We start from the raw sequence: 26,025 nt of genomic DNA, 5'->3' as shown, positions 1-26,025 counted from the left end.
CAGGAGGAAATGCAAGCCGCAATGCATCTTCCCTCTCACAGCCACTACTGCTGCCAGATAGCATCTATCTCTACATCACTTGCCTGAGGCTTTAGGGCCATCAAATCCATGTAATCGACATGCTCCTTAAGCAGCCCTCCACGCTGGTCTATGCAAGGAAGGCACAGAAACCCCCTCTGTGGCATGCAAGTAGTATAGAGGCACCCATGCATGGTCTTCCTACTGGTGCCTCCCTGCTGCACATTCCCAGGTCAGGGATTCAGTAGTGCCTGGGGTTTGTACAGAGAAGCAGGATGCATCTCCTCCTACATGGAAGGTGGGAACATCAAAGAATGATCCCTCCCTCTCTTTGGAGAGTTGGGCTTAATATGCCTCTGGGAGATTGTTTCGACTTTCTGTTTGTTCTTAGCTGTTTTAAAGGTTCGTAAGCACGTTGATTTGTGGATGAGGACCCAGGGATTTGATGTACGGGAAACTCTACAATTTGTCAAATGTTTCTCATTTTTGAACTTTCTCCAGCTAGGCTCCACCTCCCTAACATGTATTTCTCCCCTGTACATTTTTCTTTAGGTGGGTACTTTAATTTCGTGACTTTGCTCTGCCGTCATTTCACGGCAAAGTTGTTGCCTTTACAAAGTGAGATTCTGGGTTATTCTGGATAGTCCTTTGGAGGGTTTGGGAGAAATCTGGCTACCTTTGCTCTGCAGTCGATGACCTCGCTCTTGATAAGAATAAATGAAAGTACTTCAGTCCTTGGTGTCATAAAGAAACCATTAAAGCCCAGCTGCAATGGAGGAAGCGAAGCAACACTTTACAAAAGTGGCCTCGTTTCCTCTGAGATTGTCTCTCAGGCAGCTTCCCAACCTAGATTTAAATGCATCTTCTACACTGTGCATTGACAAAGCTGGACCTCACAAAAGTGAAATAAAGCTTCAGAACAATTCGAAGATCTATATTCCTGTGAATGAGATTTATGTCCGAGCAGACCCATGTAGTTCCTTTGATATCAATGGCAATGCTCATGTGAGTAATGACTAGAGCTGGCTGAAAATTTTCAGACAAAACATTTTTCAACTGAAATTGACTTTTTGACAAAATGGATATTTTCAATAAAAATAAATGCCCTTTTTGTCAAACATGTTCAGGTTTCCATCAAAAGCCAGAAACAGATGATGCTTAGGTTTTTGGCAACTGAAAAGGTTCATTTGCCAGAAGTGGAGCAGGGGTTGGATTTCTGGTTGCTGAAAACCAAAAAAAAAAAAAATAAAAAAAAATTGCTTTTCAGTTTTTCTGTGGAAACCTCAACGTTTTCAACAAAAGACAAATAAATCCATTTTTGTCAAAAATTTTAATGCAGGGCGGGGGTGGGGAATTAGTCATTTTCTAGCCAATTCTAATAACGACTAGGACTGGTGGGATTATTCATTCTGAATAATTTACTAGAAAATGGTGGGGCCAAATTCTGATCTGATGTCGGGGCAACATTTCTGTTGAGTTCAATGAGACCAGTATTTGCTCCCTTTAGTGGTTCTTTTGGTTGCAAAAGGGGGGTTTCTTGTCCACAGTATGAGGTCTATGCACCGCTCACGTCTCCTGAGTGTGGTCAGTTTCACCATTTGAATTATTGTTCTGTTTGTACAGCACCTAGCGCAATGGGGTCTGGCCATTGACTGATACTTCTAGATGCTACCGTAATATAGATAGATAGATAAATAAATCTGCAAACAGATTGTGACTCTTCACAAGAGCCTAGTTCGATAAAAGTGCAATGGTAAAATCCCCTTTAGCCCTGCCTATGCCAGAATTCCATGTAGGGAGGGGCTTGAATCAGAATCTAATAGCCAAATACACCCACATTTTGGATCTGGATAGATCTGAACATAGGCACCGACATCCTCTCTATCCAAGGGGTGCTCAAAGCCCCCTCTGCCCCAGACCCATCCCCACTCCACTTCTTCCTCCAAGCATGTCAGAATTTTGCAGCTTGGATCCATCTCAGAATTGGCAAGCGTTTTCAGAATTGTTTTTGTGTGCAGTACAGATGTGTGAGCTAAGACATTTAAAGCACATTGTTTCTAATCGTATTTACATACTGCTACCACAGACTGCATGACTGTGTGGAGCGGCAGGTCGCTTTTCCTTGGGCAGCTGTCGTAGGATTTCTAAATGATCTCTTACAGGAAAAAAAAATAAATAAAAAACAAAGGCAGTTTTACCAAGTGTGACTGTAATAAAGCCCATTTTCTGGATAATGGACATTGTTTTAAAGGTTAACATCGGAAGCTGAGTTTTCCACACAAAAGAATAAAGATCACATTTTCTGAAGGGACAATTCACGTAGCTGGAGTTGCGTGGCGTAGGTCGACTTACCGCAGTAGTGTAGACATAGCCTATCTGAGCACTCTCACTCTGGGAACAAGTGTGGCAAGACATTACTATTGCAGAGGAATCTTGGGGCTGGATCGCAATACACTTCCCCGTGCTGAAATCAACAGGCCCTACTTCTGGAGTATGCTTTTACTCAATGCAAGTAAGAATACCTAAATCTGGCCCTTGATAATTTGAGTAGGAGAGACCCATTATGAAAGACTGAAATTTATGATATAGCAAAAATGTGCTTTTTTTTTTTTAAGCCAGGCTCCTGCATCACAAAACATGGTTTTGTTCATTTATTTGGCAAGAATTGTTTAGTTTTTAATTATTTTTAAGTCTTCACAGTGTATTAGAAAATGTTCAGCAGTGCGTTTTGTGAAGCTGAATGATGTCATAGTCGTATGACACTTTGCGATAGCTCTCTGCTATGAAACTTTGCAGAGAAGTGGGGAGACACTGCAGTTTTTGTGTGTGCAAATCATAGGAGATACAGAATAGAAAACTGTGTGTTCGCTACATTCTGCTGTATTTTGGATTTGGCATGAGTTTGCGTTAGCCTGGATTTTCTTTAATCTTCTTGTACTGATGGCTGTGTGTTCAGAAGGGTGCTTTCTTTTTTCTGGGTGCCCTTTGTACCCCCAGTATAGCTGCGGCCAAAAATCGAAGTCAGGCATTGGAGGTGTAACTCCTCTGATTTGTGGGTGCAATTCATTTTGTGACTGCAAATAAGGAGCTTGGGTCTGACACCACCTGAAAATAATTCCCCTAAATGAGGCACTGAAATAAGATGATTTTGCAAACTACACGGTTATCTAGGACACCTGTGATCCATATAGTGAATAGAAAATTCTTTGTTAGTCCGTTAAAACAGAGGTCTTATTTCAGAGAGACGCTTCTTTGTTTTTAGCAAGCGAGATAAACGCTTTTCTTGCTCAGACACATGGTAGAAATGTTTCTTAGCAATCTTTATTCTAAAAATAAGCTGAATCTCTCAAATCATCTGCCCCCAATTTACTCCTGGTTGACCCCAGGACCCTGATCCCTCAGATCAGCCCACATCTGTGCCCACCAGTGAAGAATGTGGCAGATTCAGCACAACATATGGCTGGAGCTGTGCATATGATATTCATGGGAAATGGAAGAAGCACCACTGTTTCCTTCATTCCAAACACCTCCTTGAGCTATATTTGTACCCAGTGCTTACAGAGATTCCAGCATTTCACTCTGCCGTGAATTATGTTCACCAGCCATTGAAAATGAAGCCAGATCTGCTTTGATGCAACTCTTTTCAGATGCTCTTTTTTTCTTTTAGTTATTTATTTGTTTTTACATAGACTTTCCCCTGAGTCTTACTAACAGATATATCTTTGGGGATTGGAAAATGCTGATAGTTTTCAAGACGTGACTCTGTGCTCATCACAGGACAAGCCCCCCTGAGTTAGAGAATTCATTTTGCACAATTCTAGGTTTATCCCATTTCCTTTTAAATCCTGACTTTCTCTTATGCTGTTACAACAAGGGAAGGGAAATCTTACTGAATTATTCTCTTGCAAGCCCACTGTACACTGTAGCAAAGGCCAAGATTTTCACAAGTAACTAGTGATTTTGCATGACTCCGTTTTGGGGTGTCCAACTTGAGAGACCCGATCTAATCTTCTAGTCCCCTTTCAAGTGACACCCAAAATCTCTTGTCACTTTTGAAAATCTAGGCCTAAGGACTTGTCTACTCCCGAAAGTTGTACAGATTTAATTATATCAGTATAGTTAAAACAATATAGCCCTCCCTAGTGTGAATGCAGTTATATTGATGTAAAGGTGCTTTATAATGGTGTAGACATTCTCTGTATGGGAAGGGGAGTGAGATATACTGGTATATGCACCTTTTTACTGGGATAAATGTTTCCACACTTGGGGGTCTACTGATACAATTATATCAATAAAAAACACATCCCTTACTGACATAGTTATACTGACACAAAAATTGTGTGTAGGCCAGGCCTAAATACCTACAAAGTGGAGATTTAGGTTTTGGTATCGTGTAATCCCGATGGGTTTAGAGAACTCTTCCTTGAGCTAACGGATTGCTACAGAATGTTTGATGTGATTCTCAGCTGCTCTCCGTGAGCTAAAAAACCTGTCTAGTAAATAAAGCTTTAAAATGGGGGGCAGGGGGAGGGAAGAGAAAAAGAGGAAGAGGAGGAGAAAGGTTGTATCATTTTGGGAGTTGGCATGTGAAGAAATATCAGAGTTTACCCTTGTGTGGTATCTCTTCACCAGCAAGAATGCAAATTGTTGCTTAAATGTTAGTGAAACAAATTATTTTGTGGCCATCAGGAAAAAAAACTGTAGATGTAACTTGTGGTTCGTTTTTTTTTTGGCTTGATAGGAAGCCTGTTAAAGGGAACTGCATGTGCTCAGATATGGATAGGTTTTGGGCAGTTTGGAGGCAACCAGAAGTATGGTGTTGTTTTGTGTTAAAGCTAGATTCATCCCATTGTATAGATTGGGCCCTTGGCAAACCTCTGATCCAGATCTGGATTTGCATTGAGAACATTTCCAATGCGTCCCAAAAGGCCTAGCACAATGGGCCCCTGATCCTTATTATTATTCGTATTATGTAGGACTTAGGAGCCCTAGTCATTGACCAGGACCTCATGGTGCTAGGCGCTGTACAAACACAGAACAAAGACGGTGCCTGGCCCAAGGAGTTTACAACCTAAATACAAGACAAGAGACAACCGATGGATACAGACAGAGTGACAGGGAACTAAAAGGAGTCAGCATGGTAGACAGTGGTCTCAGCACAACAGCAGCCAGCCCATTGTCCAGGTTTTTGAAGGCACCACGACAAAGGAGAGTTTGAAGGAGAACAATGAGATGGCTTTGTTTATGGGGAGCCCCTCCCCAGGGTGTGGGACAGCATGGAAGAAAGCGCAAAGGTGCTATGTTTGAAAATGTAACCAGTGGGCGACAGAAGCTGGCACTCTGGGCCGACTGGAGGTGGAAGCCGACATCTTGACAGTAAATGAGAGCTGGTAGGTAGAGTGGGGATAGACTGTGAAAGGCCTTGAAAGTGAAGACAAGCAGATTATGGTTGGTGTGACAAAGATGGGGGAGCCAGTGGAAGGAGGACTGGATAATCTGCAATCTTAGTAAAACTGTATTTAGGAAAACAAAGTGACAAACTTGATCATTTCAAATTTTCAAGGTTCTCTCCCCCAGAAGAGGGCTTCAGACTTACTTTAAAAAAAAGAAAAAGGAATGGAGGCTGACACTAACGTTGATGGTTTTAGGTCTCCCCACATCAGGCAGGCCTATGGTCGCAGGCTTACCATGCCCCAGTGGCTGGTCCCGTCTAGTGTACCGTTTGGTTTGTGTGCCTCTAGCTAAACAATGATAATGGCCCTGATCTGAAGCCAGTTTCGAGTCAACTGAGAGTCATTCCATTGTTTTCAGTGGGTTTGGGTTCAGGCCCAATGTACATGTGCAGTTTTCCGCTGTCAGTTCCCAGCATTTATGTCAGACACTGGCAAAAATGAAGGGGATAAATGCAGTGCTGACCATTTCAGATGCCAGCTGCATTCTGTGTGAGTGTGAGCATGCTTGTGTATGTAGCCGTGGTATATACCCCGAGATTCCTTCTTGTCTTCTCCTGATTTATATGAGCCTGCAAAGGGAAGACTTAGCATTCTGCTTCTGATCTCAGAAGACATTTTTTCTGAAAGGAGCTGTGAGGATTTCCCCAATGTGCGAAAAGCCTTTCCAGGAACAATCCTCTTAGCCCGATAAAGGAAAAGAGTTAGGGTGTCTTTCATTTATTTCCTGCTTGAAACATCAAGTCAAGCATTTCATCAGCATCTGAGAGTCTTGGCGGAGCCTCTAGTCAGGAGGAAAGGTGAGTCCCAAGAGAGGTGTTCCTAATCTCTCAATGCTAAATTCACACTCTTTAATGCTGAATTACTTATGTTGTCTACAAGGGATTGAAACAACTTTTGTTCCTAGGAAGGGCAGTCAATGGGAGTCTATTGACTACAGTGGATTTTGGATTGGGTCCTCTGTGCTTTTAGAATGGACATTCATTTAAAGCCAGCATTAGCTAGTTCCAGTAGGGGGGAGAAATAGCATTTTGGGAATCTGGATTAGGAAAGGATTAGACAGAAATATAGGACCCAGTATAGCCCTATATATGCTGCCAGTTTCTTGGGGGCTTCTTGAGTCCTAGAGGAACTGTGTGTCATAGAATGCAGATGCTGAATAGCGCCTTTAATTGTTTTTTCACGATTCATTGCTCTAACTCCTGTCTTCTCGCTCAGAGAGTGGAGCCCCTGTCCCACTTGATTGTACTCCGAGTGAAGGGCTAGCTCCTCCTTCACCTGCAGTGTGGTTCTGTGAATAAGGTGCTGGGAGCTGGGATTTCCTGATGCAAAATGCATTAGCCCACAGCTGCAGGAAAGCTGGGTTTCCATTGCCAAGAAATGAATGACACTGTTAGGGCGGAATTTTAGTTTCCACATCAGTGAGAGAAGAACTAGATACCTGAGGCAAAAGACCAAAGTCAAGCTATAAAGTAATTAAATTTCTCCTTGTGTTTCGTGTGTTTATTTAATTTTAGTGTTTAAAGGGAAAGGTTTCCTCAGCACACCATGCCAGCAACTCTAAAAAATAATTTTCCTTCTTTACAGATATTCTGGCAGGAAAGTTCCGCTTATTGTTCTGGCAGGTTTTTTGCTTTAGCTGTTGTCTTTATAGTATGGTTTTAAAACTTGAGGGGAGGCTGGTGGAGAGAAAGGAAACTTCAAAGAACGTGGCACATCTACCCAGTCACTTTCCATTGAGGACATCTACCGTCAGATCATTAGGAAAGTCCACAGTCTTGGTGTTTCCATGGGTCTGTATCCTCATTGCTTCGGGATACCCCAATAGTCATGACCATAAAAGACACCATTTCCCCATCTGTGGTTGGCAAGATGACTGAAACTCCTGTCAGTCAGCGGACCGGGCATTACTCACCTCCAGGTTGGATTATGGCAAAAATGTACTTGGGTATGAAACCGCAGCCCCTTCAAAAATTTGCAATGGCTTCATAACACAGCAGCCTGTTTGGTCAGGAATTCAGGCCCCAGTGCTCTCCTCTGGGTTGGATTCAAAATTTTGGTCTTCATCTTCAAAGCCCTGCTCAGGACCAGCCCGTGTTACCTGTGGGACCACCTTTCCGCCTACGCCATGACCTCCCCTGGCAACTGGAACATGGAACCATCAACCTCAAGAGGGAAGCTCCTTTCTGCACGGTCACTGTCATAAATATAAAGGGAAGGGTAAACCCCTCTGAAATCCCTCCTGGCCAGGGGAAAACTCCTCTCACCTGTAAAGGGTTAAGAAGCTAAAGGTAACCTCGCTGGCACCTGACCAAAATGACCAATGAGGAGACAAGATACTTTCAAAAGCTGGGAGGAGGGAGAGAAACAAAGGGTCTGTGTGTCTGTCTACATTCTGTCTTTGCCGGGGATAGACCAGGAATGGAGTCTTAGAACTTTTAGTAAGTAATCTAGCTAGGTACGTGTTAGATTATGATTTCTTTAAATGGCTGAGAAAAGAACTGGGCTGAATAGGATAACTATTTCTGTCTGTGTATCTTTTTTGTAACTTAAGGTTTTGCCTAGAGGGGTTCTCTATGTTTTGAATCTAATTACCCTGTAAGGTATCCACCATCCTGATTTTACAGGGGGGATTTCTTTATTTCTATTTACTTCTATTTTTATTAAAAGTCTTCTTGTAAGAAAACTGAATGCTTTTTCATTGTTCTCAGATCCAAGGGTTTGGGTCTGTGGTCACCTATGCAAATTGGTGAGGCTTTTTATCCAACATTTCCCAGGGTACAGATGTGGGGTACAGATGTGGGGACCTGCATGAAAAACTCTAGGGTACAGATGTGGGGACCTGCATGAAAAACCTCCTAAGCTTATCTTTACCAGCTTAGGTCAAAACTTCCCCAAGGTACAAAATATTCCACCCTTTGTCCTTGGATTGGCCGCTACCACCACCAAACTAATACTGGTTACTGGGGAAGAGCTATTTGGACACGTCTTTCCCCGCAAAATACTTCCCAAAACCTTGCACCCCACTTCCTGGACAAGGTTTGGTAAAAAGCCTCACCAATTTGCCTAGGTGACTACAGACCCAGACCCTTGGATCTTAAGAACAATGAACAATCCTCCCAACACTTGCACCCCCCCTTTCCTGGGAAATGTTGGATAAAAAGCCTCACCAATTTGCATAGGTGACCACAGACCCAAACCCTTGGATCTGAGAACAATGAAAAAGCATTCAGTTTTCTTACAAGAAGACTTTTAATAAAAATAGAAGTAAATAGAAATAAAGAAATCCCCCCTGTAAAATCAGGATGGTGGATACCTTACAGGGTAATTAGATTCAAAACATAGAGAACCCCTCTAGGCAAAACCTTAAGTTACAAAAAAGATACACAGACAGAAATAGTTATTCTATTCAGCCCAGTTCTTTTCTCAGCCATTTAAAGAAATCATAATCTAACACGTACCTAGCTAGATTACTTACTAAAAGTTCTAAGACTCCAATCCTGGTCTATCCCCGGCAAAGACAGAATGTAGACAGACACACAGACCCTTTGTTTCTCTCCCTCCTCCCAGCTTTTGAAAGTATCTTGTCTCCTCATTGGTCATTTTGGTCAGGTGCCAGCGAGGTTACCTTTAGCTTCTTAACCCTTTACAGGTGAGGAGTTTTCCCCTGGCCAGGAGGGATTTCAGAGGGGTTTACCCTTCCCTTTATATTTATGACAGTCACTTATTGTTGGATTAAACAGCAGCAGGGCTGGTCACTTACACTATAAATGCCCAAAGCTCGATTGTGCCATTAGGTGCAGCCCAGAGCACAGGCCGTGATATGTAAGCTACGCCACCCTAAGAGTCGCTTGATAAAGAATTGTGCCTCAAAGACACCCTCTGGGTCCTCATCCCACCCATACATACTTCTTGCTCCAGGAAGCAAGCGGAGGGTAGCAGTTTGCTGCTGGCCTATACATTACAGCACTCCCATCTCATTCCCCATTCGATTTAACTGTGCTAACCAGCACATGGGGAGGGGGAAAGAGTGGAGTTAAGGCTTCACCCGTTTCCTGCCCCCTCTTGCTCCAGGTGAAGAGGGGGGGGAGGAAGCAGGTGCACAGCCCCCAAGATCTGGATAATCTGTACAGCTCACTGGTGAGCGTGTGTTGCAGGTCCCCCTTGGTGCAATCCACAGAGGATGAGAGTTGATACAGCCTCCCTGTATCGCAGCTCATGCTTTTAGCTCTGGAGATCAGTTCAATCCCTGGTGGATCGGCCAAGAGCGTGACCGTCACACTTGCCACAGACGTGTGAGGAGGGTTCTTATGCTCCTGCACGGGCTTGCAGTCCAAATCAAAACCCAGCCCTAAAGAAGTACCCCGGCTGCAGGCCCCCTCTTCAGGCATTTACCATGGCAGATAAATCTGGCATTTCCAAGTTCTAATTTTACATGAGTGGTTCAAAAATACAAGGTGGGTCCTAATTGCACAGCAGTATTTTCTTAAAGGTGCACTGGCCCATTTCCTACCACGCCATTCCACGCCTGAGAGCCTGGTGTTTTCAAGGTGGCTCCGGCAGCAGTCGAAGAGCTCTCATCGGCTCCCAGGACGTGCTCAGCACCATGCAGGCCTGGGCCCCGTCTAATTAAAAACACCTCACAGCAAAACACTAGCTCTTTCCATTGCTATGGCGTAGCAGAGCAGCCACACTGCTGCTTTTATTGCATCTGACGGTTATTTACTCTTCTGCTAAATATTTTATTAATGCTGTCAGCCTGCCTTTTGGCAGGTCCCGTTGGCACTGCCTCTTCAGAGGGTGGCTGCTGCCGCCTCCCGTTACTTGTACTTAGAGGCTGAGGTCAGAAATATCCGTTCAAACCGCTAGAAATTTCCATCGATGCACTCTAAAAAGAAACCTCAGCCCTTGCCGGAGAAGTGCATCATAAACAACCCAGACCCAGAACTGGTGTAGGTCGTCTCTCACGCTGGAATAATTAGAAGCATATCGATTGCATAGCTTAGAGGGTGAAGAGCCCCGACTCCCATATGCAAAAGCGTGCATAAAGCCAAACACATTGCAAATATGCCTACATGCTGGGCATGTTAACTTGACGTTGACAGAATTGCATGTCACAGGAAGGAAAAAAAAAGCAAAGATAGACAAAAGGCTGTGATCACATCTTTTAATGCACCGGTCATTCCTAATCAAGCTCACCAGCGTATGTATTTTGTATGCTGTCGAACAAAAAGAAGCAGAAATATTCAGGGATTTAGTGAAACTGTACAATTACAAAGTCACTTGGCTGGGTGGAACAACACTGAAAGTGGCACTGCTTTCATCACATACACTGAAAGAAGGTTTTGGCTTGCAGTCAATACTTGTAAAGTACTTCGGTGCTACACAGATATAGCTATATCCCACTTCTTATCTACACTAGTCAAAATCTTAGGATCTCTTAAAGGAACAAGTGAGTTCTTTTATATCAAAGTGAATTCAGTGCCGGTGAAAGGATGTTGCATCAACACCTCTGTACATAAAAATCCTTTATCCACAGAACTGCATGGTCAATAGCACTGCGAGCTTCCGCACTCCATCCCATCAATACGCCTTCCCCCTGATCTGCAGAACAGACTGTTCCAGTGAGTTTTGTTATTGAATTGTGATGGTAGCTTTTTAGATTAATTCTTACTGAAATTACAATGCCTATGAGGCTGTTTTGGGCTATAGGAAACCTGCATAATCCATGTGATTGAATTCATTTGATGAGATTTGAAGCCAGTCACTTATCATGGCTAAAGTCACATTTATATGGTTCTGTAAGATTTATATATGGTACAAAATGCATGTACAAATCCCTTCAAGAATGATTTGGTTATGGTAAGGTTGCATTTATAATAGGAAGTGTGTTATATAGTCTTGAAACCACCACCTTTCCATAGAAGTGAACATCACTTATATAAATTACTGAGATAGTGGGATATTTCAAACCAAGGTATGCTGACGGAAACTTTAGAATGACGTATCTGCGTAAATTATTATTAAGCAGACTCTGAAAACAAGTACCTGTTCCAAAGCCCATTGAAATCAGTGGGAGTTTTTCTATTGTCTTCAGTGGGCGTTAAATCTGCCCTCCAGTGGACTGGTGATCCTGAAGTCTACCAAGGGAAATGGAGATGGGGTTGTCTAAGCAAATTATCTTGTTGCTGGACATTGGTTGCAATGGGATTGCATCAGCCAAAATTGTGACCCCTTATTCCTTGTCTAATGCTGTGTGAAAAGGGGGGTGCTACATGGGCAGGAGTGTTCTGTAGACATGCATTGCTTGAAAGATTTCAATATGGTCTTCATCTGAAAATTCAAGTGAAATCCTTGTGTATCTGCTGGCCACTTGCTTTGTCTTTCAGCTCCTTTTTTCTCATGTTGCCCTTACAGCCCAGTGATAGATCTTTGGGAAGAGAGAGAGGACAGGATGGCAAAGAAAAGGAGATCTGCATAATACTAACATGGCATCAATGCAGGGGCCCTATTGAAATCAAATTGGAGGTTGCAGAGGATTTACGGGTGATCAGGCCCAAAGATTTTAAGCCTGGCCTAAGTTTAGTTGGTTCTGCCTTAGCACAGGGGCTGGACTAGAGCCGTGTTTCTCAGTGACCAGTCCGCAGACCAGCGCTGGTACCTGAGATTTTCCTGACACCATTTAGGAAGGCAGCAAGACAGTCCTTGGTATCAAAATGGTTGAGGAACACTGGGCTAGATGACCTCCTGAGGTCCCTTCCAGCCCTGTGTTTCAATGGTTCTATACGAAGTGATTATGGTTTATTGTTATGGGATCTTTTTTTTTTTCCCCCATGTTTGGAGTTAAAACTCCTCATGCCATCGACAACATTTGGGTGCCACAGATGTACCCTGCACATCCAACAACTGGCTGCTCATGTAGAGTCAGTCATCGGATGACTCCTTCTTGTGCAAAGCCCATGGCACACCTGGTTTGGGGTGACCGTGTCTGTGAGTGAAGGCCAGCCCACCGTCCATATGCGCTTGCGCCATAGTGATAGCTCAAGTAGTGGAGACCTGTGTGGAAGGCTCCTGGGTTGGATACCCGCTGCTGGCCCTGTGTGTGCTGGAACAGAAGACCAAATGCATTAGTCCTACAGTCACGGACAGGACAGTGAAAATCTGGTGCCGGGGAAACCTACTCTTTTAATTCCGCCAAGCGGTTACACCTTGGGGAAAATTCAGCAGCGTCCACAGGCCCAGCACGGGTGTGGGTGCTCAGTGACCTAAAAGGCCAGAGGGTTGAGGGAATCCCAGCACCATGGCGAACGCCCTGGTTGCGTGGATGAATTCCTCCTCCAGGCTCCTCGGCGGACTGCTCCCCGATCACAACGGCATTTCTGCTGTGCTGCCATTTGCTCACTGCCCCCATGCAGGAGAGGAGTCGCAGCAAACACCAGGAGAAGCATTAACTCTCGGCTGAGCTCAGCTGTGATGGTGCTGCGGTTTTGAGGTGGGGAGGATGCCACTTAGGGTAGTTCTTCTCCACTGCACCTTGCTGCCTTCTCCTATATTTCCACACAGCCCAGCGGCCACGTGGTATTTGGCAGAAGTTGAAAGGAGGCTTAGTGAAATTGAGTTGGGGCAGGACTTGGATTAGCTACTTGCTCCTCTGTGGAACCCCACTGTGATTTTCCTTGCAATGCACAGTGGGGAAGGAGAATATGGACCACAGGAATTAGCGAAAGCAAGAACCTAGTAGATCATCTAGACAGTGGATTATTCCCTACAGTCTATTACCTAGTGATTTGTCCAGTCCAAGTTTAAATGAGCCAAATAACTATACAGGAAATTTCACATTATGATCATTCTTTGCTTTCTTCTTGTAAGCAGATTAGAAACACAGTGACAGCAGTTGTTGTTGTTATTATTATCACCTCTAAGAATGTTTCATGAAACTGAATTTGAGTTTTTGGTTTGAGAAGGATTTTGTGTATGTGCGTGCTTGAAACTGATAAGGTACCAGACCATTTTAATGGCTGGCGCATTTAGAGGGGAAGCATGGTTCCCTGAAATCACATGTTTAGGCACCGCTAATACAAATAAACGCAAAGCAGGTGTCACAGACAGGAAGCATATAGTTTACAGAAACACTGTTTTCTTTGGAAATGTGACTGTTAGAAATTTGTGTGGTAAAATGTGTTTAATTCCCATGATAGGAAAGTACAGAACTAGCAAGAAAACCAGAATTCTGCTAGTATGTGTCTTTAGTAGTCATGTAAAAACTAAATATTATGATAAGTTTGCCTCTTGTTGACATCATATACTTAAAGGAAAATTTACTCTAAGTTAATATACTCTATATCCTATTCCCCTTTCATCTCCAGTTACTTATCACTGTTGACCATTAAAATATTTTTTATCTTGTTCCCAGACAGTGGGATTAATTCCTTTTTATTTACTACCTGTACTAAAGACATTCTGACCCATCCGTGTAACGTTTTGTTTGTAATTAACAATTCTGCTTTATTTCTAAGAAGGGTATTCTGAATCCACAGAGCTATATCTTCTGCTGGTATCCGTTGTCACCTCAGTGAGTTCAATCCTGCTGTCCCGGTTTACTCCACTCGAAAACTTGGCCTACAGAATTTGGTTTACCTAGGCTTGGAAGGATTAGATTTTTATTGGTAAATGTGTATTTCACCGTAGAGACCAGGTGGGTGAGGTAGTATCTTTTATTGGGCCAACTTCTGTTGGTGAGAGAGAGAGAGAAGCTTTTGAAAATTATCTCACCCTCCTTGTCTCTTTAATATCCTGGGACCGACATGGCTACAGCTACGCTGCATATTTCACTGTACACATGCAAACCGATGAAAAATATTTCCATTGATAATCTCAAATTTTACTGATAGGCAAAGTACGCAAAATGCTGGTTAGGAACTTACTTGACTTGGATATATTTAGTGTGTATGTTTTGACATGTGAGGTTGACAAGTTGTGTTTTAATGGTTATAAAGCTTTAGTGTTTCGAATCTGAGTGTCTACTGTCATTAAATAATTATTGACTGAGCTCTGCCCTGGTACTTTGCCACCACTGTGAAAACTGAAATAGCTAAAAAGAGAAAACAGATGCTTAAAACTCGTAATTTTGCACAACTGTGAATATGGAAATAGATAAAAATAAGAAGCGATAAAATAAACATTGATGTGATCTGTTGAAATGATAAAAAGATAAAAATTGGATTCTGCCAAACCTAAATATGCCCCAAATGTTCTCCCTAGAGCACGCTCTGGAGCATCTGGGCGGAGCCCTGGGAACCAGCTCAGGGATTGTGGGGAAGAGAATCCTGCCTCACCACATTGGCAAGTTCACCTTCAGAGTAAGTTTCTGGCCGCCATGGTTGCAGAGAGAAGATTGAAAACCTGGTTCCTAAATGCTTCAGCACCCGAAGGCAAGTAAAAAGAACCCCAAATATATTCTTTTTTAAAAATCTCCTGTGTTTTACGCCAATCTTGTGATTTTTTTGAAGGGCCGAGCTCATAATTTTTGAATGCTTGGGGTTGATACTGTAGCAATGATCTAACAATTTTACTAGGCAAGATGGGCGGTGAGCTACAATTACTGCTACTGTTTGGTTACAAAATGTGCACACAGCCAGTCTACCCTAAAACATCCTATTACCTTTCTGAGCCCTCCTACCTCTGCCTGCCCGCCTTGTTTCATTTACCTACCATGTCTGATCGTTTAGGCTGTAAGTTATTTGGGGCAGCGATTCTCCTTTCTGGTGAGTGTGTGTGTGTGTACAGCATACCGGGGGCCTGACCTGTTTGAGGACTGTAGACACTACCGTGGTATAAATGATAAATTACACACAAACAAAACTACTTTAAAAGAACATTAAGGTTGCAAAGTTGAGCACTCAGAATATAGGAAATGCCAGTATTAAGGCAGCCTGTGTCACCGTAATTCAGCCCCCTTATGCATTTGCACAATGATGCAGTCTTTAATTACATGGTCACATACCATTTGTTTCTTCAAGACCCTTGCCTCATTTACTGCCCACTCCTGCCCCATTTTGTTCCCTCCTCCCACCCAGTCTCCCTGCCCCAGTCTCCTTGCACAGTTAGTTCCCATCCCTTGGCTCAATGTCCAATCTCAATCTCCCCCTTGCTGCCACCCAGTTCTAGTCTCCCTGCTGTTCCAATTTGTCCCCTGCTCCCAGTCTCCTTATATAGTCAGTCCCAGTCTCACCCCACCCCTGTGGTCCTTGTTTCAGTCTACCATCCCCACATCCCCCATGTCCAACTCTTGTCCCCTCTGTGTTTCATTCAAGCTGTTTCCTCTTCCATGCTGACTGGGCAGCAAAGAGTTGCAAAGTGCCCAGGGGAGAGCATTGAGAGCACAGGACAGAGAATCTCTCTATTCTCAGTACCTATGTCTGGTGCCACAGTGGCCCCAGAAGCCAGGAGGAACAATTGCAGGATAAATCCTGCACAGGCCCTGCAGCCTCATGATGGAGCGTGCTCACTGAAGACAGAATCATGAGAGAATTGATCTGCGAAACTCTAACAAGTCTCTTAATTAGCATGTGCAAATTCAGATTTTTCAAAGGCTTATAAATTGGCCAAATTTGGGTGGTTTTTCATGGGGACAGCAAAAGGCACATTCCTATCATCCAGGCAACCATTCTGCCAAATTTCAAGTCCCTGCTTCAAAGCCCAAAGGTTCTAGACTTTCTCAAACAATTGGTTGTAAGAATTTATTGTAACATGTGCACAACAAAATACTTTCCCTTAGCCTTGTGCTCAGAAGTAGCGGAACCATTTTTATTGAAACTTACCCAGAAAAATTCAGCTTGAAGCAGATAACCAGCATGGGAAATTTCAGCCCAAATGGTTAAAGCTTGCCAAAGTTATAAGCAATTAAAAACAGGGTCTCATAATGGGAAGTGTTGGACAACCTTCATGATAGCCAGTGCCTGCACCATCCATGATAACAATTTTCTGCGTAGCACCTTCCATCCAGATGGAACCCAAGTCACTGTACCATACAATCCAGATTAGCTCTTTGTAATGGAACAAATGTAAGATGAGATGCATAAAAACACCTTTGTGATGTTCGGTTAGAGTGGACCGTGTGCAGAAAATGAAGAACACTGCAAGGGCAGAGTCTTTAGCCTTTAAAGGCATCCCTGCCAAAGTGGGTCTTGTTCCTGAAAACGACATACAATATCTGTACGCTACACTGGAGAAAGCTGGCCTAAGAAACAAAAACAAAAACGAATGAGTGCTGATGTTTTGAAAGGTGTCCAAGAGTAACAAAACATGACTCTCCAGGGCTGAGTTTTGCCCCTTGTGTGTCTCAACTAGCCTGGTTGAATGTGTTAGACCTATCTGAAAATTTTGCTCCAAATGCATAAGAATTAATCTACAGCCATTTCCTTTGCTTTCTTAAACATGAATGAGCATTTTTGTCTCCTCCTCCCCCTATAAATTGCTCCTGGTCAGAGGGGGCATGTTCCGTGTCAAAATCTTGACCGCCAGGATCAAACAAAAAAACCCTTGTGAACTCAAAGTGGAGACAAATAAATGGCTATTACTTTTTTTTTTCTTTTTTTGCCTGGAGTTAAATCTTTTCTCTGTCAACAATATTGACTTTGTTCACTTGGAAGGAAACATAGAGTGAGATTTCTCTAGATGCTGCACAGAAAAAAAAAACATTTTGGAAGAAGGAATGAAAAAAGACAGAGGTTACAGGAAATGGTAGACATTTTTTGTTGAATTAAACCATTAGGAGTGACCCAAAAACCAAAGAGAAAGAAAGGAAACAACTGGATACATTTAGGTCACAAGAACCAGCCAAACGGGGAGCTGAAACCAATTATCATAAATGAATGTTTCTCTTTTATTCATGACCACCGTGCATGCTCCCATGATGCTCTCTGTCTTATTACAAAAACAGATGAAACTAGTTCGTTTTGTTCTCCTACTTATTAGCTAATGCAACTGTTGGGCCATTTATCAAACACTAACACATGTTGTGATTAATAAGCACAGAGAATTAATCAGTCCTAAAACCCCTTCAAAAACTGAGGATGACGGTGTCTTTCCTATATGTTTGTACAGGATTATGTGATTTAGCCAACAAGCTCCAGTTATGATGCTGTTCATGCATTTTACGCATTAAAAGAGTCTCTGAATCAAATATTTAGGCGAGCTGTAATTACAGTAACTTACATTTCTATAGTGTTTTGCCAAATACTGCTTACCACATGCATGAGTGTGCTGGGGGGAAATCGGTAAGTAGAGCCCTTCCCCAACGAGCAATATGCTGCAGGGGCAGCAATCATTTGGGTGCAGGGGAATATGCAGTTACTGGAGGTAGGTAAGCTAACCATGGTGGCAGTGGTAGTGGCCTCAGAGGAGACATGACGTGGGTGGGGCCAGAGCCTCACCCACTGTTCACCAGCGGAGCCATGCGGGGGAAGAATTCTGGCCACTTTTTTGCAAAGTTCTTTAGCAATTTTCACACCACCCCCTGCACCTAGGTGGCATTTGTCTCTGAGAAGCAAAATGCCGCTAGACACAGCCATTCAGGCTGTAGGCCTCTCCCCATTCGATCCCCGCAACGCAGCTCAGGCTCTAATGAGCCATTGCTGAGTCTGGAGTGTCCCGAAGCACTTTACCAAGGTTATAATAAACTCACTTGTTAAGTGGAAGAGTGGATGCAAATACAGCCGTTATGCACGGCAGCGTCCTGCAGAGAATCAGTGCCTGCTCTCCAGTGTGTGAAGAGACAAGGATCATTAGCTAGCCCGATAAAAAGGGGCTTGTTCCTGAAAGAGGGAGCCCTGAGTTTTGAACTCTAATGGAGCTGGTGGAAAATTTTCCAGTGGAACAGTTTATTGTTGGACAATGCTGATTCAATGAAATTGAAACGTGGCATGGAACATATCGAATTAGTCGGAATTTTCTATGAGAAATAATTAAAATGTTTGAAAGTTCACAGTGAAATATTTTAGAATTTTTTTATTTTTTTTTTAATTTCAAGCTTTTCCTCTGGAGAAAACCAAATTTCAAAATCTCAGAATTTCCCATCGGATGGAAATTCCTTTTTGCGATCTGCTCCAGAGCAGGGGTTCTCACCGTAAATGTTTTGGTGGCCTCCGAGAGCAGCCACCAACTCTTCCTGGTGACCGCTCTGACAATTTTTCTTTAAATACTTAATTAACTTTAGGAAAAACAAATAAATAGGCACATATCCAGGTCCAAATCATAATTTATTTATGTTGGGTTGTTTTGTAGACTCAATAATAAAAATAACGTACTCTTCTCTATTCTTTATTCGACCTAAACAGAATAGAAACACAAATAAGGTGCTTCACCCGTTCTTGTCTTTTGTTCTTGTTTCTTTAGTTTTTGGTTGCCTTTTTTTAAAAGCCTTGCTAGCTAGTAAGTCTGCTGCTGTGAAAAGTGATATTTGTATGTTTGTTAATATCACTTTCCTTAGCAGAGTTACTAGCTAGCTGGGAGACTGTGAAAAGTTATGTTAATAACTGTACAAATATCAATTTTCACAGCAGACTTACTCAGCCCTGGCAAGCCAGGGGACAAATTAAGCCCTGAATGGGGAGGTAAGTAGGGACACAGTGAGGCCAGGATTGATGGAGGGCCATGGGCAATGGGGAGGTAGCCAGAGCTCAAAGCCCTGTGGCTGGGGGACGGCACCCGCCGCCACGTGGCTGGGGTCTAGGACCAGAGCCCAAAGTCGCACGACCGGAGCCTGCCACTCACCCCCCCAGGGCTGAAGCCCGAACCCCAAGCCTCACCACCCCCGGGAAGATGGGGAACTCACTGGCTGCCGGCTCCTCTGGTGTTTGTGGCTCCAGAGAGGGGGAGGGCCCAACCCCTTCCGGTGGCCCTGGGAGAGAGGCGCTGCTTTGTGCCCCCACCCCCCCTGCCCCAGTCACTGCCCAGGAGGCTGTGAGTGCAAGAAAATCCCCTGGGGGCTGCATTTGAGAAACGCTGCTCTAGAGCCTCATAGATGAATCCATACTTCTAGGTCCTCCTCGACGAAGCACAGCACTTCAGCATGTGCTTAAATGCAGTTGGGTTCAATGGGAGTGTGACGGGTGCTATCACCAGCGCCCTGATCACTGACACTGCTGCAGCCTGAAGAAGTCTGCAGGCCCAACGGAAGCCAAATGTACACTTTCTGTTGGGGGATTATGAGCACCTGGGTGGTAATCACTGGGCTAAAGAGGGAATTGGGAGACTATACGTGCAAGGAACAGGAAGCAAGGGGTGGCCCAGAAGGACGCTCAGAGGATGAGCCTGGGCTGGGGAGCGAGAGCTTGCCCTTGTTGTTAGCGTGCATTACACTGAGATACTTGGTGTGGTGCATGGCCAGAAAGGGTTAAACATCCTGCAGAATAAATGACTCAAATTCAACCCTTAAAGACATATGGGGAGATAATGTTTGTGTTTTTTCTAAATTTCAATTTCTCCTAGCATTTAAATGAATTGTAAACGTGGGATATCGCTGTATTCATCTCTCTTTGAAATGTAGAGCCCGTCATCTGTGAATGGTGGAGGAACAGGCAATTGTCATACGTTAATTGGTATAGCTAAGTACCAGTCACAGAACCACAGAATATCAGGGGTGGAAGGGACCTCAGGAGGTCATCTAGTCCAACCCCCTGCTCAAAGCAGGGCCAATCCCCAACTAAACCATCCCAGCCAGGGCTTTGTCAAGCCTGACCTTAAAAACTTCTAAGGAAGGAGATTCCACCACCTCCCTAGGTAACACATTCCAGTGTTTCACCACCCTCCTAGTGAAGAAGTTTTTCCTAATATCCAACCTAAATCTCCCCCACTGCAACTTGAGACCATTACTCCTTGTTCTGTCATCTGCTACCACTGAGAACAGTCAAGGGACATCCTCTTTGGAATCCCCCTTCAGGTAGTTGAAAGCAGCTATCAAATCCCCCCTCATTCTTCTCTTCCGTAGACTAAACATCCCCAGTTCCCTCAGCCTCTCCTCATAACTCATGTGTTCCACTCCCCTAATCATGTTTTGTTCCCCTCTGCTGGACTCTTTCCAGTTTTTCCACATCCTTCTTGTAGTGTGGGGCCCAAAACTGGACACAGTACTGCAGATGAGACCTCACCAGTGAGGGGAACGATCACGTCCCTCGATCTTCTGGCAATGCCCCTACTTATACATCCCAAAATGCCATTGGCCTTCTTGGCAACAAGGGCACACTGTTGACCCATATCCAGCTTCTCGTCCACTGTAACCCCTAGGTCCTTTTCTGCAGAACTGCTGCCTAGCCATTCGGTCCCTAGTCTGTAGCGGTGCACTGGATTCTTCCGTCCTAAGTGCAGGACTCTGCACTTGTCCTTGTTGAACCCCATCAGATTTCTTTTGGCCCAATCCTCCAATTTGTCTAGATCCCTCTGTATCCTATCCCTACCCTCCAGCGTATCTACCTCTCCTCCCAGTGATGGACCACCTTAAAAATCTCCCTAATTACCTATTGTTCCCCAAGGGACTCCGACTTGTCAAAGAAGGCTTGAAATTGTATAAAAGATCCTTGGGTCCCAATGCCTTTTATCTCAGATCTGGTTAAGCTTCTTCAGGGGAAGTTTGAGTCGCAAGATTGAGGTCCCAGTTCAGCTGGAAACACCCTGCATATGAGATTGGACATTGGACTATAACCTGTGGACTAAATTCTAAAAGAACTCTTTGCACCTACAAAGCTCACCAGCTCTGCTATGTATTTGAACCTCAAGAATTAAACTCATGCCTATATGTATATTGATCTTTTAACCATACTCTCTCTCTTTTCTTTTTTAGTACATTTTAGTTTAGTTAATTAGTTAGCTGTAAGCGTGTATCTGGGTAAGACCTGGAATATTCATTAACCTGGGAGGTCGTGTGTCCAATCCTTTGGGATTGGGAGAACCTTTTCTTTTATAGGATGAAATAAGATTTTCAGAAATCTTCATCATATTTGACTTGGAGGCCTAAGGCTGGGTTACTTTAAGGGAACTGTGTTGTTTGCCTTCTGGGCAACCAGTGAGGTAATAAAGAAGCTGGTTTATGCTGGCTTGGTGAATCTAAGTATTGAAAAATCCACCAGTTTGGGGGATTGTCTGCCCCTTTCTTTTCAGTTCACCCTAACTGAGTGACTTCAGCTGGCCCCACTGGGATCCCAGTCACACTTGGTAAAGGTAACAGCCCAGTGTGTGTTTGTGACCATGGAACCACATGAAATGGCCAGGTTCACCGGGTAGTGACAGAGACCCCCTGTGACACGTGGGGACTTGTTCAGGATTAGTAACTCGCTCACCGAGAAGGATACGTGAGGAGGGGGGAACTGTGCGAAGGCGGGAGATCTGGGCACCATGGACGAGATGCTGTGCCAGCTAGTGGAACAATAAAAGGAGATGCAGCAAACCCGGCAGGCGGAGAGGCGAGCACTTCTGAGTTGGCAGGCGAAGCAGCAGTGTACGTTGCAAGAATGCATCAAGGAGCAGGTCCAGGTACAGCAACAGCTCCTGATGATTGCCAGTGAGGGGACTGGAAATCGAACAGTGGGTCTGGGACTATGTGAGATGGCCCCAGGGGATGGCCCTGATTCCTGTTTACTAACCTCTTGGGACGGTGGCTACTAGTGCCAGATGGGACAAGGGTGCGTGTGCATTGCAGCTAGCCCCTTAAATTGTCTGGTGAAGCTCGGGCAGCCTATACGGCCCTGAGCGAACACCAGGCCAAAAGACTATGATACACTGAAGGCTCCTATTTTGGACCGGGGTTGGCCGATCAGCTGAGAAATACCACCAAAAATTCAGACAGCGAGATGGAACAGCGGGATACATCCCAGGGCCTTTGCGCAGCAGTTGTAGGACTGGGCCACTTGATGGTTGTGGCTGGAATAGACCAGACATTGAGGACCTCATGGACTCCATTATTCTGGAGCAGTTTATACAGCGCATCCCTGAGATTACAAGGGTCGGGGTTTGGAGGCACCAGCCAGCATCATTAGAGGTAGTGGTAAAATGAACAGAGGGGGTATGTGGAAGAAGACTTGCTACGGAAAGAGCTCTGTGCCCCTATACCAAGGGTGGGGGGAAGAAGGTTGAAGAACCACATAGAGCAAAGTCCAGGAAGGGGATGCCTGAGTAAAATGATGGTGCCCTAGTGGCCCGCGCAGAAGTCTGCTCCCAGGGCAGGAGCAAAGGACACATACAGAGAGACTGCCCCTACATGGACTGTGGGTTCGTGGCGTTCTGGGGGTGGACAGGTGTGACATACCAGGGTACAATCCAGGCTGATGAGTAGCTGTGTCACCTGCCCTCTTCCCTGAAGTGCCCTTTACATTGCTTTGCTGCTGTAGCCTCCAGTCTGGACAGCTCGCAAACAGCCTCCAGCATGCAAGTCATTCCCAGCTGTGTCTGTGGGTGAGCTGCAGCCAGCCAGCCACACCTTGGCTCCTACCAGCCTTTGTTATATGGCCAATCCAACTCACTCGAGTCTTAAATTTCCCCCCACAAAGGTATGTCCTCTACTGCCCAGCCCTCTCCCGGACAATACTAGTTCATATAAAGTCTGTCATTTCATCAATAGAAATAATGTGTGCACATCTTGTTACGCCATATGGAGTTTCCCAGACACTTCAATTTAAACACACCGGAATAGATCAAACAATAAAACAAGTTTATTAACTCCAGAGAGCGAGATTTTGAGCTCGTACAAGCAATGAGGCATAAAAGTCAGAAATGTTTACAAGAAAAATAAAGATAAAACACCACTTGTGCCTAATTTAACAAATTATGTTAAATTCAAGGCAAAGTTTTCTTGCCACATGCTCTCAGTATTCTTACTGACCAAACTTCTTCAGTCAGGATCCCATTTCCAGTTCAATGGCTGCTTCCTTTGTCACTTCTGGTGCAGTGAATCGATGGACAGAGAGAGAGAGGAGGGGGTGCCTTGATGCGTTTGTCCCTGCTTTTTATAGCGTCAGTCCCCCTCTTGGAAAACATTTCCAGCTGAGATTCAGGGGACAGAGAAGGAAGGGAAGGGATATTCCTTGCTGCTTTTCCTTACCTGGTGGAGTTTGTTTTGTTTCCCTTCCTGCTTGTTGGCTCTGTTTACTGCTTCAATGCAAATTAAGCAGGGCACACATTCCTTTGTTTGAGACAGGCCTATTTGGCTATTTCTCTGTTTGGAACATGTGTTAAGACCACCATACAGGAATCTTATGTAGCCACACACATTTTATCAGGACAATAATGACCAGAAAATTATGTACAAAGATTATTACAATAGTGTATAAGGTGTGGGCACAGGGGTACATTCTGTCACAACAGTGTAAAAGGGGAATCGGGGATAAGGATGATTACTGTCAAAGAATGTGAAGAGAGACAAGGAGCATTGTGGATTCAGCAGCAGCGTGTTCCCTTGTTAGGCCTGGTTACACTGAAGTGATGACAGGAAAGGGGCAATGATAACAATCTATGGTACACATGGGGAAAAGAGAACTTACCCCACAGTGGTTATCCTCTTGGGAGCAGAAGGAAAGTTTAGATGGCAGCGAGTAGGGATAGTAAAGTCTTTACCTTACTCAGTAATGTTACTCAGACTGGACCCCATTCTCCTGGAGTAAAAAGGATAGATGATGGGGGAAGGGACTGCAACTGGTGGGTCAGTGCAAAAAGCTCATGTGTAGACCCTCCAGGGTATTCTCCAGGTCCCATATGCAATATCCCTAGATATAAAGTAACAAGCTCGGAAAGATGCAACACACTGAAGCACTTGAGGGGAGGAGGTAAAGGTGAGACGGGGGCAGTGAAGCCGGGAGTGCTAGGTCAGGGACACCTAGAGGAGAAAGCAGGCAAGCCCTGGGTAAGGCCCTGGATGGAGAACAAGCTGAAGAGAGAGAGAAGGGTCCTGAGAAAGGAGCCTTGGTGGGCGAACCTAACCCAATAGTCTCAAATCAGGGGCTAGATAAGCCAGGGGGAGAGAGGGCTTCTGAAATTGTGGATCTAGAGGGCCAGTTCACATGGGTAGATATAAGCCCAGAGTCAATTAAACTGGAGGAAAGACCTGTAGGATATGATTGGTGTGATGACCTATGGTCCGAGCTGATGGTGTGGGGAAAACCTCCACCCTCAAAGCGTACTTTTTGTGGGTGGAAGGCAGTAGACGCTCCCTGATGGTCCATGGAAGGTCATCCCCAAAGGGCCCAGGAGCCCCCAGTAGCATCCCAACCCCATTAAGAGGGTAGGGCAGCAAAGGAGACCTCTTCCGGAGACAAGAAAAGGCCTCAGGTGAAATAATGGGGGAGTTGTGTGACAGGGCGCAATCGGCAGCACCCTGGTCTGGTGTGATTGTGAAACTACACACACTGGCCAGGCAGTGCGGTCCACCGGGGAGTGACAGAGACGCCCTGTGACAGGGACCTATGCACGTAGGCGTAGTTTGACTGCGATATTGGGGGGAGGCAAAGCGCGGGCGCACACGCATGCCCGTGTATGCTGAAGCCAGTTCCCTTGGCTCACTGGCTCTCTCCCCCTGCCTGAAGTGCTACCCGGGCTGCTGGTGCTGGGTGGGGGGGAATGGGATGGGCTGGCTTAATGGGGGAGCCCCAGCTGCTGCCGCTCTGCTGTGGCGACCCGAGCACGGGAGCTGTGGCCACTCTGGCACCAACGGCGGCAACGATGTGGCTGCTCTGGTACCTCCCTGTCCTTCTGCGGCCGCCTCCCTGCTGGGGCCGCTGCTGCTGCTGAGGGGACCCCACATGCTGGGATCCGGCTGCCCCCACCCCATTCCCGTAGCCCCTTCTCGTCCCCATCCCATTCCCCTTCCCTACTGCCCCGCCCCCATCCCTCACTCCGCCATTCCCTTTTCTTCCCCCTGCCCTATCCCCTCCACCCCCAGCCCCAGCCCACCCCCCTTGCTCTGCCCCCTATGGGTACTCACCATTGTACAGGAAACAGGTGGGCACTAGGACCTAGGAGGCAGCATCCAGCTGCCCAGGGAGCAACCCAGAGCAGCTGCTCTGTCCTGCTCCCTGCCCTGGTCCGGCTGCAGGGCTTGCTATGCTTTCGGCGGGGGCGTGGGGTGGGGGCTGTACAGTGGGGCAAGGACAGACCCCCAGAAATCAGGGGAGGGGGGAGTGGCATGTGACGCCACGTGCCCCTCCGCGCCTCACCTCTGTTTGGGAGGGAAATACCCCCCTGCACTCCCCCCCACCCCAAACTATGCCCATGCCTAAGCATGGTCTGAAATGTAAGTGCTTTTATTGGATATTTTGAATAGAGATGGATTTAAGCACATGTCTAAATGCTTTGCTGAACTGAGGGCTGAAGGGCTTGATCCTGAAAGCCCACGAAAATCAAGGGGCGATGCTTTAGTCCAACACAAGTGATAGGGCTTGATACATGGGTAGCTGGATGAAATTCTGTGTTACGCAGGAGCTCAGACTAGATTATCGTAACGGTCCCTTCTGGCCCTAAAATCTATGCCTCTTTCCACAGATTTCAATGAGCTTTCACGCAGGCCGTCAAGTGG

This window comes from Chelonia mydas, chromosome 8 (genome assembly GCF_015237465.2).
Source record: "Chelonia mydas isolate rCheMyd1 chromosome 8, rCheMyd1.pri.v2, whole genome shotgun sequence".
Lineage (NCBI taxonomy): Eukaryota > Metazoa > Chordata > Testudines > Cheloniidae > Chelonia > Chelonia mydas.
Note: the sequence above shows the minus strand (reverse complement) of the source record.